This window comes from Varroa jacobsoni, unplaced genomic scaffold, assembly GCF_002532875.2.
Source record: "Varroa jacobsoni isolate VJ856 unplaced genomic scaffold, vjacob_1.0 scaffold_1299, whole genome shotgun sequence".
NCBI classification, from domain to species: Eukaryota; Metazoa; Arthropoda; class Arachnida; order Mesostigmata; family Varroidae; genus Varroa; species Varroa jacobsoni.
In genome coordinates this window covers 180697-196552 of record NW_019214201.1, presented here as the reverse complement: position 1 = coordinate 196552, position 15856 = coordinate 180697, and the positions used below count along the sequence as shown (strand labels likewise).

Genomic DNA, 15856 nt, shown 5'->3' with positions numbered 1-15856 from the left:
TTATAAAATGCTAATGGTGCACTCGAGCGTAGATAAGCAGCGCAATCAACTAGGTGTTTCCCACTTCCCTCGTTCCTTACGTTCTCAGAAACAGCAGCGTTGTCCCTGAGAAATTTAGGACTGGGCGAGGGGGTGGGGTGGGGGGAGCCATGGTACAGACATATCGTCACTGTCGTGCGTAGGTGACCGGCGTCGATATTCCGAACAGAGGCTGTGCCTGCAAAAACGAATGGCTCCCTAGCCAGACAGACGGGGGGCCGGAATGATCGAATTACAAAAATAGCGTGACCGTACATCGAAGCTTTAGATTACGCTTATCCTTTCGACGCGTAACCGAAGCACATGTAAATTACGTGTTTAAAAATATCTTCATTCACCTGTACTTTGTTGTACTACAACAGGCTATTATCAATCACCTTTTCTCATGGTGGCCGAGACTTTTGCACACACAGGCCAAGTGCACAATATCCCACTATCAGAGAAAACATACAGAACTATTTAGCATAGTTTGCGCTCATATTGATTATACGAGTATTGTTAAATTCATAGAACCTATTTGCCAGATGTTCGAAAGATAGCGCTAGGGGGCAACGAACAGGATGGTATCGATCACAATTTACACTGCGTCCGGAGCATATCCATGTATCGAAGGGTCCTGAAGACCTGCTTTCTTGCAAACTATATGGTGGAACCTATGCACGTAAAGCAACTAATGACATGCCTTTTGAACCGGCTCTTCATTTTTAACCCGTTGTTCTGACCGCATCCAACGCAAAGAAATGTTTATCAATTTTCGCAGATCTCCGCGCCCAGTTTCTGAGGTTAGTCTCAAGGGCTTTCGTTTCTGCGAGCTCGAAGTAAGGGCGGTCGCGAGTTGGCTAGAACGTACACAAGACGATTCTGGTTCACGATGTGTAGCCTTATTCTGTTGTCCTCGTGAGTAGGCCCATGTTTGATGTTCGTAATCCTTCTAACTCGCACCAACAGTCGCTTATGTCTAATTTCTATTTGGTTTTTTTCAATGCAGCATGTAATAGCAGCCATTAGCTCCAAAAGAAATAATACTATTGCTAGTAGTAGTAGTAGTAGTAGTAGTAGTAGTAGTAGTAGTAGTAGTAGTAGTAGTAGTTATACGTTTTCATGCATCCGTACCTCGTGCTGCGTAACAGGGTAGCTGCCAACTAGTTAGCTGGCTGGCTGGCTGTAGATAGCGCAACGTAAGAAGCATAACAAGAGAACAAAGTGGCCCATATTGGAACCTTGGCGAGGAAGTCAAGAGATCGTCTTCGAATCTTTCGAATGGAAACTGTGCAAGAAAATCATCTCTATTGTGACACAATTACGTCTAGTTCATAAAATAAAACGTCGTCGTATATTTTGTATTTACTTATTGGGACAAGTTATTGTAACGACAATACAAAACTTACGGTGTAAAATGTCCTGAACAGCCTGACGCTGTTTTTGTCGATTTTTTTGGCGAGAGCTTGAGAGTTATCAAAACTACTTTAATTACGAGGCACAAATAGAGTGCTTACCTTTCTAACAATCGGATTACAACTGGTTCCTATTTCAAATCGGGTAAAACGAATCTAAACAGGTCACGTGTGGCCTAACGCACGCCCCTTTACCACGCATTAATTCACTAGTTCACTGGATAAGGTCGTATGACATTTACGAGCCGATATATCAATTTGGTCTATATATTTTCACGCCCATTAGCTCGTATGCCACACTTTATATGTCGACAATTTGCATGAATATAGTATGTGCCCTTTAAGTAGATGTTTTAGATAAGGAATTCGTTGTCGTTCATGAAGAATTAATTAAAATGAGACCATTTCCTTTCTAAACTTTCGTGCAACGTATGCCCGTCACCTATCAAATATGTATAACCTCTATAAATTGGCCTTTTTTTTGTCATAAAATAATAATCATACCCGTTAACGTTAAGAAATGTCAACGCGTATAGCCTTTCTGACAGGCCGATAGATTTTAATGAGCAACCTTTGTAACAATAATCACAGTAATAGTTAGAAGACCGTGTTTGCCTGATAGATTTAAGGACACCTGATAGCCGAAGTTCACAAGTGGCTTTGTTTCGTGTTGGAAGTCAGCCGCCTGAGGTAACGCTTAACGCTAGCACCACACATTTATCTACTCATCTGCGCATATTTGCATAGGACCTTTGCACAAATTTTTAGAATGATGACATACCTTCTATGACGATTGCCAGCATGAACGCCCCCATTCTATGTCATCAGGAGAGCAAATCGTGTGATAAATTCTCATAAAATATGGACCACTTCAGCCCCCTAGGAGTCTGGTCATAGCGTTCACTACATTTTACATCAGTCCTCTCGCTGACGATCATTACAGCCAGAGAAGCAAATATCAGATGCTGTGATGTATGTTAGAGGGCACCCTACTTAACAATAACCAGTCATACTTTCATTAGCCGGGCAAATTGCGTCACTAGATTTGTGTATACAAAAACCTAATTTTAGATTTATGAGCAGGTATAGAATATCGGTTCGGTTCATAACGAGTTATCCCTTGATAAACTTTTTGTTGTCATTAGGTCAGGAGAACAAATCCTGGACGAAGGTTCACAGCAAAAGATAACTTAGCTGAGCCGCTATCAGCTTGGCACCTGCTCCACCCCCCTATCCCTGGCCAAATATCTGACCAAAAATCAGCCAAAAAAGCCGATTGCAAAACTGGGCGCCACCTCAGACCGATACAACCAGCGCTAATAAATATTGCAGGTAGATAGGAAGATAATATTATCTATATTTCCGACCTACCTGCAAGAATATAGAAGAATATACTACAAAGCAAGCGATGAAAATTTCAGAAAGAGTTCATTCTGATGACTCGTTACCAGATTGACTGATCAGTCGATCTGACCGTCAAGAGAATCAGATGTGATCGCTGCTACCGCTTGTGCCGATAAGTACTTTAATGCCTGTTGCTGGGCCCGTGGCACCTCTGTCTACAGCTTCTGGTAAGTCCCCATTTACTTGTGAATCGTGCTATTGTGCTACACAACGGCTGGCCGCTCGGCCAAGGCAAGACTATTCCTTTTGCCTATAATTATATCATAGAAAAATCATACGAACATTAGTATTGAATAACGTTGTCACTGTGGCTAACGACGTGAGAGGTAAGTTTGTTTGTTTTGCAGAAATCGACGTAAAAACGAAAAAAAGGAAGTGCCCAGGAACCTTCTACAATTACCACTGTTAACTATTATTGATTGGCGATATATAACGTATAGCTAATAATTAACTCGGCTATAACGATAGCCGAACAGAGTTGGCAACCGTTGCTTATTTTACGACTGCGCAATTACGCGGCCTAGTTGTCACACAGTCGTTGAGTAACTAACGAATCGATACATGCATGCATGCATGCATGCATGCATGTATGTATGTATGTATGTATGAGCATGTTAAATTGCACGTATCTGATTCGCCCGTCCTGACAAAGCTGTTAAATTTTGCTTCGTTCAATTTGCCAATGTACATAGTGATGAAGATGTAGGACGTCTCCCAAAGAATGATCAACCGGTCCGTTTGTCTGTACGGAGCCGGCCATTAAGTACGCTTAATATTGTTAGCTAAGCTCACGGTAGTGAAGGCAACACTTTTAACAGCAGCAACAATCGTTATTTCAGACACAACTGCTGTTCTCAATGGCGAACGTACGAATACTAATATTGGTATTTTCTCAGGCAAAAAATGTGGACGCACACCGTCATGGGCAGCGAACTGGCCACCGACATCAGATGCAGGCCATCCTCATGCAACTGTCTACAGCGAACGTAGCCAACAAGCTTCTTCACGCGTACAAGAGTGATTGCCTCTGTGTTCTATTAATTCTCCGTTCTTCTGAAGATCTGCTCTCATTGCTGCTTCTAGAGACATACGAAAGGGAAAGCCATCGGTCGAGCGTCAGTTAGCAGCGAACGGTGTATTACGATTCAAGTATACGTATGCTTAGACAGTACAAGCGCGGACGTACGACCACGCTAAATAAAAAAAAACAAAGCACCAATGCGACTACCAATCAAGTCGGGCACATTTCCTTCTATACCTCTCCTTGTGGTATTCTAAGCTAACATTGTCAACGACCATGTAGGAGCACATTTATATAGTACGTGTACTCTAAGGAAGCTAATAGGAATAACAGTAGCTAATTGAACACCGTATCGTCTAGGTAAATCACTTTCGTTGTTTCGGTCGCCATTGCTCACACGATTTCATACTCAGCTCACCGTTACATCCATTCACGGACGTTTTTATCAGCACTTTTGCCGGAAACCGCGCAGTCGAAGATGCCACGGCCAACGAACGCAGGTACTTAACTTGCCTTATTGGCTAACCTTATTGACTATAACATGCCAGAGAAACGTGCGTGCGTGCGTACGTGCGTGCGTGCGTACGTACGTACGTACGTACGTACGTACAACCTAGCGGTGTCTAATGGCTGAAGCAGCAAGAGTGGACAACAAATGGATTTTTCCCCACTTAACCGCCCAATTACTTTTAATTGCTCGCGTCATCTTCAGTGGTGTCGGTGTTTTTGTTTTTGGCACTCTGGCTGTAGCATAGAGGTTAGAGGCGACGCGGTCATGAACGAGTAGTGAAGGCAACTTATTACTAAAATAACACATTTGAAAGAAAGTGGGCTTATTCGGTAACTGGGGTGTGTGGTAAGATAAGCTGAAAGAAAGACAGAAAAGTTTTTGGTTGAGTCTTGTCAATAATTGTGGTTTTTTTAGTGAAAAGAAGAACGATTGCTTTCACACAGGTAAAATATGTCTTTTTTTTTTTTTTTTTTTTAATCAGATTCAAACAATTTGTTTATTCTAACATAGAATCGATTGGAACAAGATTACAGTTATGACAAATCCTGCAAGCATGACAAATCCTGCAAGCGTAACTTCTGTGACAAAGCTGCGAGGCGGCCAAAATACGAACAAAAAATAAAGGCCATAAATTATTAAGCTGCTATATAAACATTGTATCATTGTAAGATTTCTCATAATATATCGCTGTCATAGAGCGAATAACCTTTTCCTCATTCCTTTTTTCCCCTGCTCGATACCTTCGTTGCCAAATATTAATTTTTTACAGTAATTTGTTTCTCTGCACAAACGATTTGATATCCTCTTTCCTTCTACTTGGCAAATCGCCATACCTTCAGGTATGATACGACGATTTGCCTGATTGACACGATCTGCCCAGCTTTACGATGTCCGCACTTTGATAGTAGGAACGAGTAGTTTCGTACGTTTTTCGTTATTCTGAACGATGTTTCAAGACGCACTCAAGTAAAAGCCGAATAGAAAGGAAAGCGATAGCGGGGAACGCTCAAATCTAATTAGCCCTCGTTAATCTATTTATGAATTATTTTCATAGAAGTCTGAACGTAGACATCAATATTAAAAAATTTCATCCGAGCACCAGTGATCGCTCTAGCAACAACGATCGAACGCCGCCACTGTCGCGTAAGCAAGAACGACATACAACAGAATTATTTTTTCTCCTCTGCGTTTTTCTTCATAGATAAGATGTTAGTAGACCCGTTTACAGAAAAATGCAACGATGACTTGGTCAATCGCCTGGTGACAATGATGCTATCGATAAGAGCCGTATTAATAACGATAGTAATCCGTTTGGCGGCAAAAGATGCGTTTGCTTACGCGTCTGTCGTAGCACGTTTCTGTAGAGGACGACTCCAAAAGGGGATCGCAGTGTAATGTTTAATTTCCATTCCCTTGATGAGTGTTTTTTCGTGTTTTTATAAAATTGCTACGTCGCATGTACATAAGAAGCCTTCGGGATAGGTGCTGGAAATAGCTGTTAAGTTTGCAGCTTAGACACACTATGCGTGAAAATGTCCATGCAAACATGAATATCAGCCCATCATAGATACCATAAGCTTGTGCTTAAAGTAAATGTCAATGAAATTTTTTTAATGATGTCATAACGGATCCTAATGATAGACAATTGCCGAAGATCGTCTATACTGAATTAATAATTTCCTATAGTTTTTTTTTTGTTCTACGTACAATTCAAGCGCTAGATTCGAAATATCACGTTGAAGCCTTTCTCGCGTATCTAGGTGTCTATTAACTTCTCCCTGTAGGACGCTTAGATCACGTATTATGTAGGCAATGAGGGCCCGCTGTTGCCTGCTTACAGCAATGTCTTCGTCTGGGGCTTGTTTAGACCGTGTTGGGCACTTGTTGTTACTGGATGAAATTGAACAATAGTTTTCCATTTCACGACTACAGGTAGGGATGCCTATTGTAGTTATAAAAATTCACAGGCAGCTCTATAAATGGGGGTTCAGGGTTAAACAAAACATCGAAGAAAACTGGTGCTCGGTTTGTTTTCCTGTTAAAGTTGCCAATGTGTAACGAATAGTTCACGCTACGCACAACGCCACATGACCCCTGCGCACCGACTTGTACTTGACCCGTCGTTGATTAGATCAGATGATCTGCTAACCAAGTAATGCCTATAGCGAACTCTAACTACTTCGACGTAATGGCACCTCGCATGAGAGGTACACAGGTCATACTCCCATATACCCCCTCTTGGAGTAAATTATTATTGCTATGATAGTGATCATATTGTATTGATGAGAAGAATTTATTAGTATGGTGAGCGAGATTTTGATCGCCTAAATAACTATTTGACGGGTCCTGCGGACGATAATTCAATTGTTTAACATTCAAGATGTCGTTATCCGGTATCTAGCTTATTTCCTTTTTTTATGGGTTATGATCATATGTGTTCTAAGAAAAGCCGAAACTGCCCGGCTGCCTGCTTAACAGAAGTCTCGAATTATATTCGGGAGTCAGTATAGCTTCAGTAAACGCTGTAATTCAAGGAGCCAATTGCCTCATCTTCTATCAGTGTAAAAAAGAACTTTCTCTGACCATTGCCCTACTCGTTCTAATTTGACAAGTAGTCGCTCGTTATGGCTTTGGTTAAAAATCGAACTACAAATCTGGCCATCATTATAGTTACAACACACACATGTATGTACTTCTCCTCCGATTCCAACCTTCTGCCCGATTAAATCGCTTTGATAATGACTCGAATTTTTGCCCCAAATCAACTAGCTGGCGATCACGGCCATTATCGACGTCACCATTATATGAACAATTTCAGATAAAGTTTTCGATTTTAGATGAAGTTCTCCTAGTGAGGGCCCCATTGATCCACCGGAATCCTCTTGTGCGACGAGGGGCCGCTTTCGTTGAAACCCATGAAACCAAGATGGTATCAGCGGCTGTATAGGGCCGGCAAGGCTCACGTAAGAATTTAATAAGTCGTCGACCTGCGTGATTACGAACCTGCTGGCGCTCTCTAGCTGGCTTACCACCCGGTTACCGCCATTTTCCCGTGGTAGCGGACTGGGCCGACATTATATTGGCTGACCGTGCAAGCAGGAGTGCTCGCGCTTTATGACATCCGCTTGAAGGCTTTTTCCGACGGACACTGGTTCTGGCCAGACGACACCAGCTAGGTTCTAGCATTTTTTCTGGACTGGTCTGCACAGCAGACGAGTCCAGGGGATTCGAAAATACCGAGAAGCAGTGTGTGTGAGCAAGCGACGGATGGAAACTGGGTGGTAAAGGAGGCCTTAACCGAATATTATATTAGATGAGAGTGTATTCGGGCGTGAAATCGCGTCAATATATCAATCGGTAATAGTGAAGCTGCAGTCGGCTCGAGAGCAGAACTCAGGACGGGCAGCGGAAAAGACTCTCTATATGCGTGCACCTATGCCTTTGTGTATGTCTAGATGAGCATGCGTACATCAGTGGCAAAAAGATGTCGTCTTAATTCCGTGGGCCTCGTTCCTCGTCGCACTGTCTTGCGCAGAGGATGCCGGCAATGAGAATCCCAATTATGTATATATTTTTTTACTTTAGATGCGTGCAGTTTTGAAAACTACGAGCAAACGTTATTGAACACATGGAACCATCGTGAACTCCAGGTAATTTGACATAAGCCTATTTAATCGAAGACGGACGAACACGAACTCAGCATAGCCTTATTGTAAACTTTCTAGGGGGCTAAGGCATCTTGTATAAGCGTTGTCTGACGTTGCACGTTTACTATTGATTACATGCAAATTTTGATTGTCCATAATATTGTCGAGCTTAAAGAGGAAGTGACATTTTCATTAAACGAATTAGGGAACCGATTGTTTGTTATCAACTATAAATCAACCAACGTTTCAGTAGGTTTCACATTTTTGACACTTTGAGCTGTACTATCCTCTAGCGTCTAGAGACGTTACGTAGGATGTACGTATCAGACCCTGTTACCGCTAGTTGATTATGGTTTGTATCGGATTTTATGAAAGCATCTTTAGTTGATACATTTGAAGTGAATTATGACATAGTGGTGAGATTGTCTGAACGTTCGCTGCTGAGCCTAGGCGCTGCCTTGGTAGGAACAGTCCAGCATGGGTAGACTAAGACCAATGCCAGATTTTAATTTACACGTAGCAAACATTCTCAACTGTAAAGAGAAGTGTCAGAGAAGCCTGTTGGTACGAGTTCTGTGATGTATCCCAAATGCCCAATTCGCATGAAGGGCCACTGCGCTGCGAGGTTAAATTGATAACATGTTACTAACAGATGAAAAAAGCGTGTACCGTTTGCTCGTGATCACAATGTTGAATGCCAATAGACCTATTTACAAGTGTCCTTCAGGGCACACATACTACTCTCATTAGGAAATCTATGTCCTCCTACAGTTGATCGCCGGGGCTCTAGTTGGTAGTCTTTACCATCAGCAAAGGAAAGCTGACTTACGCTTACCACTATCGTCATTAGCTCGTTCTAGGAAATATGCTGCAGGGAAAATATCCCTAAATCGATCTAACGGTCGACATTCCTACGGCGAGTACGTCGATTTAACAAAACATGCTACAATTCAATTTTATTTGTTACTTATCTATTCGATTCAGGAAGCTAAAAGATTATCACAATCTGTGATGCCTGATCTAGAACGTATATTGGCGTGAGAATGTCGCGATTACGTTAATGATTTATGTTGCTGTTGCCAATACCGACCATTAATAGGAGACTTAATTAGTTACGTTGTACGCATAAATAAAAACAACCCGTATTCCGCCCAGCAACAGACCTTCCAAAGCACGCAGCCCATCTCGAGCACGCTACATGATGAGAAGTATGTGTCGAAATTTTGGGAAAGATTGTTCTGCGCGAGCTCCTTGAGAATGACAGGCTCGTGTCGGAAGCCTCTATGTTTCGAGTTTTACGTTCGGTATCGCCGTTAAATATTCCGTCGGACGGCTGGCCGGCTTTCAGCACGAAACGAACTGTCTCTCCATTTATGCCGTATGGATTCGAACCTGGACCATAACGTGTCTCTGAGACCAGTAGGCAACTACGTTACCCAGTAAGTTACCATGAGGACCGGAACCCCGCGTCCAGTCAATATGCTAACTTAGGATATATATAACTTAAGTAGCAACATGTAACTTAGGAAAGCCTTACTTTACGCCTGATGGTAAGCAACGTCATTGTACTGTGTGGCCGGAGGATACGGCTTGTGCTAAACTGTATGTGCGGTCAAATGGGCCAATGAATTTAGCGGCAAACCTGAATTCTATTTTTTCTATATTTAGATGAACTTTTTATATGGTTAATATAGTCACTTTAGCGAATCCAGCAGAAATAGAAATTTTAGAGAAGGGGATTGTTTAAGTATACTTTTTTAAGCGCTTTGTAACGACATGAGTAGAATCTTATGCACTACGTAAATTTTTACGGGTATTACATCGTGAGTTTGTTCTTCAGTCACTTACTACGACTACTGAATAATATATATACGATCACACAGCTTTCTGTGATTGCACACGTTCTATGTAATCCACTTATTCTTTAGTAGAAATGTTCAGACGGCAGAAGCTTCGGTGCTATCGGTTTCTAACGCGAAGTAGGCAACAGCCATACTGACTCAAGTTGTATTTTGGGCCATTTGTACGTTATAAAATTAATTTGTATTCACGAAAGACGAGGGCAAAGAAATTACACTGAGAAAAGTGTTGTTCGATGGGACCTAACCCGATCGTTCTGTTAGCGGCTAGAAGAGATCACCTGACATTATGTAATGCAGCGTTTGACCAAGAAACCACGATGCTACTTCACAGGCTCATATCTGTAGCACATTTAACATATCCGCTTAAAGGATTTGTGCATCCTGAAAGCACGATGATGCGTTGAGGGTGTGGGCTTGAGCGAGCATTTGCTTTGCTTTGGGCTTCATTTTTAGCAAGAAAATTCGCTACTTGATGCCTCTATACTCGGTTAAAGTTGTTTCATCAAAAAGTTTAGAATAATTAAGGTGTACTTACCGTGTGTTAACCCATCGGCGTATATTGCAACTACAGTGTATTTTCCAATACAGAGCATTAATAGAAAATGCAGATGCATTACTGATAACCAAATTTTACCTTTTACTCGAAAATATATATATAAAAATAATGCGTACTCCGCCCAGCAACAGTACGTCCAAAGTTCGAGCAAGCTCCTTGACGAGAAGTATGCAGCGAGACGTATGCGACTGTGGGGGCTCTATGATAACGGTGTAGCTCAAACCGGGAGCGGCCTTACTTTACGCCTAGTGAAAGGCCACGTCATTGTGCTGTGTAGCCGAAGGATACGGCTTGTGCTAAGTTGTATCTATGGTCAAGTGATAACGAGTGCACATTGACTCTCTTAGACAGTGTCAGTGACCTATGGTCTAATTCTGACATGGAAATCTCGTTATTGTGGCTGGAAGTTTCAATGCATGTCCAGGCCGGCCTGCTTTGAACTGTATCTCACCCCTTCACACAGCTGGAAGATCGCTGATTGCTAACCCTAGCATGGTCCTAGTTACTATCGATCTTATAGGAGGATTAATAAAACAATGCAACAGTATAACAACAATCTGTATTGTATTATAGTTATTTATAATAGTAACGTCGCAAGGCAACGGCAATAACACAATCGACTATGTGGATAGTGCGTATACGTTTGAGTGCGACAGTAACCTAGTTATAATGATGCGGAGATTCAGAGCGGGTTGTGGTGAAAAATTCGAAGGACGACGAGCGGTTGTACGCGTTCGCATCCGTAATAGGATTCGGTCCTGGTACCGTTAGCTTGTCAGCTACGTAGGTATAGCTGTTCCCAGGCTTGCACAGGCTTTTGACATTGAGTGAATGGTCCCTGATGATTTGTTTGAAGGAGAACCGCTGCTATAGTCTCATAAAGAAAGTTCAGTAACTGAATGGGTGCCAAATCGGAGATGACACTAGCACTCCCATCTCAACCGGGTGATTCCCTATGTAAGTAGATAGATCTGCAATAAGAGATACCGACAATCTATGCCTTGCCTAAAAGGTCCACTGAAATGCAAGTAGGCAAGAAGATAACCGTTTCATAACAGTTCCAAGTAGTTAAGTATAAGTTCAAAGCGCCTTTGTACACCCCCTGAGCTGACATCTGACGATATAGCAAACGCCTCACAACTGGAAGCAGTGCCATTGCATGCGCTAATTAATGATTGCTACCTGTGTACAATTAAGGAAACACCGATAAGGCGAAACATAAAATAAATAGTAGGTATGAAAGGCCACACTTGCGGACCCCTTAAGAACAAAATTTTTTTTTCTACTTTAGTATTCTTAGTACTTTAGTACGATTCGATCCTCGATGCCCTGCTTCGATGTGCTCGTATATGAATGAGATTTAATTCATTTTCATTGAATGCTACGCGTTTAACAATATTGGTGTTGTTTTGTTACACATGTGCGGATAGGTATTACTCGGCTGTATTACCGTCCATTGTCTACGGGAGTAAACAACGCCAGTGAAAGTATATTGGCAATCTTCTTATTCTACAATCATTTCCTTCTGGAATGATTAGGTACTATAAGAAATCTTGAATATAAACATAAGCTTAAATACGAAGCCTACCAATTATCGCCTGCTTGTCCTGTGTACAGTAAACACTTAACTAACCTTTATTGCAAATCTCATAATCTCGCTAAGATTATCAATACTATGCTGCAACCCCATAACTCTATATAGGGTGCCTCGTCTACAAAGCTTTTTTTATTAATATAGTCCATCTACACTTTGTTTGCTATCTTTGAAAGCGTGAAGATCCTACTTAAATCAAAATGTAAATCTTCGTATAGACAGCTTAAGGGTTCCGATTCGAAAATGTAGCATCGTTTCTCATTGAAAGCCTTGTAAAATTTCGCTACCTTTTTGTTTTGTCTATAGTCAACTGCACACATATACCTGCTCGGATAAATGGGCAGCTACCTGTACTAAGCTGTCCCGTATCGACATGAGCATCAAAGCCCATATTCAGAGATATTGCATAGAGTTACTGTGCTAAGCGTCTAGAGAGGAAATCGACTCGAACATTATCAAAGTGTCAGGGACGAAGTTAGCCTCTGTCCGAAACATCCAGTACGAGCGAGGAAGGAAATAGGACAAACATCGCACTGCGTGTTTATCTAATTTTGTTTATAGAATGACGTATTGTTTTTTTGTTCGGGAATTTAGTTTGAATGAAATATGCGAGTGGTTCACTATTAGCCTGATATAATTAAGGAAAATATCATTCTTAACTAACCAAGTCGAACATTAATTATAGTTTACCAATATAACAAGTGCAAAAGACGAAAACGTACTCGTTAAGACGATCCAGTTTGTCCTTATTTCCAACACATAGAGGCCCTGTTCCTAACCATTCATAAATCCAATTGTACAGGTGGTAATCTTTGTAGGTTTTACAGAGGACTATTTATTCATTCAAAATTCGGAGGACCAGTATTCGGGACCAATTGTTCTAGTATATCGACATCGTAGAAAAACGAAGTGTTCGTTTGCTGTAAACCGCAATTGCTGTTTGCCATTGCCTCTAAAATTCTGCCTTTTCAGTGTCCTTAATAATTGCACGACTTGGGCGTTATAGGCCACAATCCTCACAGTTGAAGCCAGTGCAGCTTCTTTCAGCTCGACTGTCAATATATAGCTATGCGGTCGTACATATAATTATGGTAATTTCTACATCGACCTGGATAGCCATCGCATAATTATTAGTAGGTGGGCTAGGATAGCGCTGGCATCACGGCTAGCAAATCAGCGTGCCGAGCACAGTTCAGCCCGAGCTCTCAAACAAATCAATCGACTTTTTTTTCCTTTGTTTTATATACGCCATGTACAACTTACAAACAGTGGCATTATGAATCGTTAGTAATCTGTTGCATATGAGCCTCTGTTGCGGCTTCCATTGTTGCTAGACCCTCAGCTGAGTCACGTTCTACACGCGGGTTTCGAACAAAATGGCGCAGCCATCCATCCAACGCTATTTGACAACGGTTTCGCTCGGTGATATTCCTACGGCTGCATTATCGCAAATCGATACTACTGATAGTGAGGCGACGGTCAAGGTGAGACCAAACGTTGCGTAACAACTGCTGTTCTTCGGTGACCGTTGACACAACCGTTTCTTTTTTTACAGCTGAGCGTCAAATTGAATTGGAGAAAAAATTGCAGAGTTTCAAGAGCGACGAAAGAACGAGCGATAAAGAAAATGGTAGCGACAGTGCGACGTCCATGTCGACTCTACTGCGCCACTGTACAACAATGTTTTTTTGCTGATCTTCGCTGCTCATGTTGCCGGCTTCTGCATTTGGCCGTTTGGACGAAAACTGAAAAATAGAGCATGAGTTGTACATGCTTCTTTGACCAGACCACTGAAGCATTGGCTTATCAGCTAGTCGTTGGCCGCTTAGCCATCTATCCTACTTTCATTGAAGTTCTCTGTTGTCAACAAGGGATTTTGTCTATTGCTACATATATTCTCCCTCACGAATACACAAGCGGCTCCTCGTCGCTGCAGTCAGTAGCAGCCACTTCGAAAGTCGGCCGCAGCCGAGGACCGACGGTCAACAAAGAGTTGCACGCGGTACAGCCGCCAAAGAAAATGTTGTTACTGACTGAATCAGACCAGCAGCGCTGTTTCTGCAACTACCATCACGGCTACTAGTGCTATTAACCGAAATGAATGTGCCCAATGGCGCACGAGCTTCACCCTGCTAATGCCGCAGTGGGGCAAACTGCACCTCTGCCTCTTCATGAAGCACGGCTCATTACCTTTTTTGGCGATTTCCCTTAAAGCTGATCTTCCCCAGTCCAACTATGCACCATCCCTGACTGCTCACCATCAGCCGCCGCCGCCGCACACTACGTTTTTCTTTGTATAATGCCACATTTTGATCCGCTTTACTCTTTATTCGTTAGTATGTCGTTAACTGGATAGCTGAGCCCAAACGCGTAACCAAGGAAGATGTCGATGCGTGCAGACGCAGCGACACTGAGCCATCTTCGACGCTGAAGCCCAGAGTCACGAGCCGCCTATCCGTTTTCAGTGTTACGCCACCAGCTATGTACACTTTCACTGTTCAGTAACGAGTACTGCTAAAAGCGATCATCGGTGTACCGCCGTCTAGAGGTTGACGGACTCAAGCGCAGACGTGCGCTGGCTGGGTAGACGACGACGAAAACAAGGAACTGCCGCAACGGCAGCAGCGATAACAACGGCCCATTTGTTTTCTCCCGTTAGTTCTTCTACGCTGACGCAGTTATCGATCACTGAAATATGTCGAATACAGGCGCGAAGTCTGTATAGCGAACCTTGCTGACAGTTGCATCAGATACTTCTGTGCGATTCGTCAAGTCAGTGACGATTTTCCTGCTTTTACGTGCTGTGGCAGATAAGAGTGCCAAATACACATGTGGTATATGAACAATTTCTTTTTTTTCTGTGTTATTGACTCTTTTCAATAGACATGTCAAGAAGGTCGGCTTAAGATGGATACAATGAGACAGCTGATATCTATGAATATAGACGTCGTTTTGCATTGATTGCACAAAAGCCGCTTGTTCTTCGGGCGTTTCCAGTCGTCCAGAAGTGACCAGAAATGCCTTGGTTCTATAGTAACCTTATGGTATGTATACAATATATACGTGGACAAACACGCACATATGAAGTACGTCTTCATTGTGCTTCACACCATTCAGTTTTCGAATACGTTTATTGTTATCTATGAACAGGTGTATCATTGCGGTATTCTATAATGACACCATAGCTTTTGTGGTGATTTGATGTTGTCAATCAACGAGAAACACAGTTGTTAGACCTTAATGCACGTCCAGCGCTATGAAGTACGATCAATAGCGACAAAGCCGATTCCGGTTGCTTGATAACTTGGTCGGTTCGTTCGTAACATTGAAGAGAAGACCAGCTCAGGTCGTACTCAGAAGTACTTACAATAACAGTTATCTAATACGAGTTATCAACGAGCGGAAACTCAATTTCAATTCGAGGTGGACGTTGGAAGCTTTCCGTCGCCCGACCGCTTCCGGACGACCAGTACGATATATTTACACTCTGTCGTATTAAAGTATAAACAGCTATAGCCATCATGCAAAGATCAGATCTAAAAGGCACACCAAACTACGTACGTGTCATACGTTCGGCAGCAGCAAGAACAGGGTTCATTCATCAACTAATTCTAATTTTTAACAAAATGTTGCGCCGACATCAGTATTGATGGCGTAGGCAGTACCTACGCGTCGGTCCACAAAACCCCAGGCCAGGGGTCCATTTTTCCAGGCCAGGCTGTCTATTTCGGGTCGTTATGCGTTTCACCACGGAACGAGCTGTTTATGCCGGGAATCGAACCTAGATCATCGCGAATCCCTAACATTAGTAGGCAAAGGAGCCCCTGT

General features: G+C 42.4%; 1 protein-coding gene and 1 long non-coding RNA gene across 6 annotated transcripts in view; one reads left to right on the top strand and one right to left on the bottom strand.

The window, feature by feature from the left end:
• LOC111268553 (semaphorin-1A) overlaps nt 1-15856 on the bottom strand; it is a 142077-nt gene that overhangs the window by 69522 nt on the left and 56699 nt on the right. The gene's annotated exons all lie outside the window — the stretch shown is intronic.
• On the top strand, nt 2041-4144 carry LOC147752356 (uncharacterized). Its single transcript, XR_015314279.1, has 3 exons — nt 2041-2123; nt 2855-3004; nt 3734-4144. It is a non-coding gene; the product is annotated as an uncharacterized LOC147752356 (long non-coding RNA).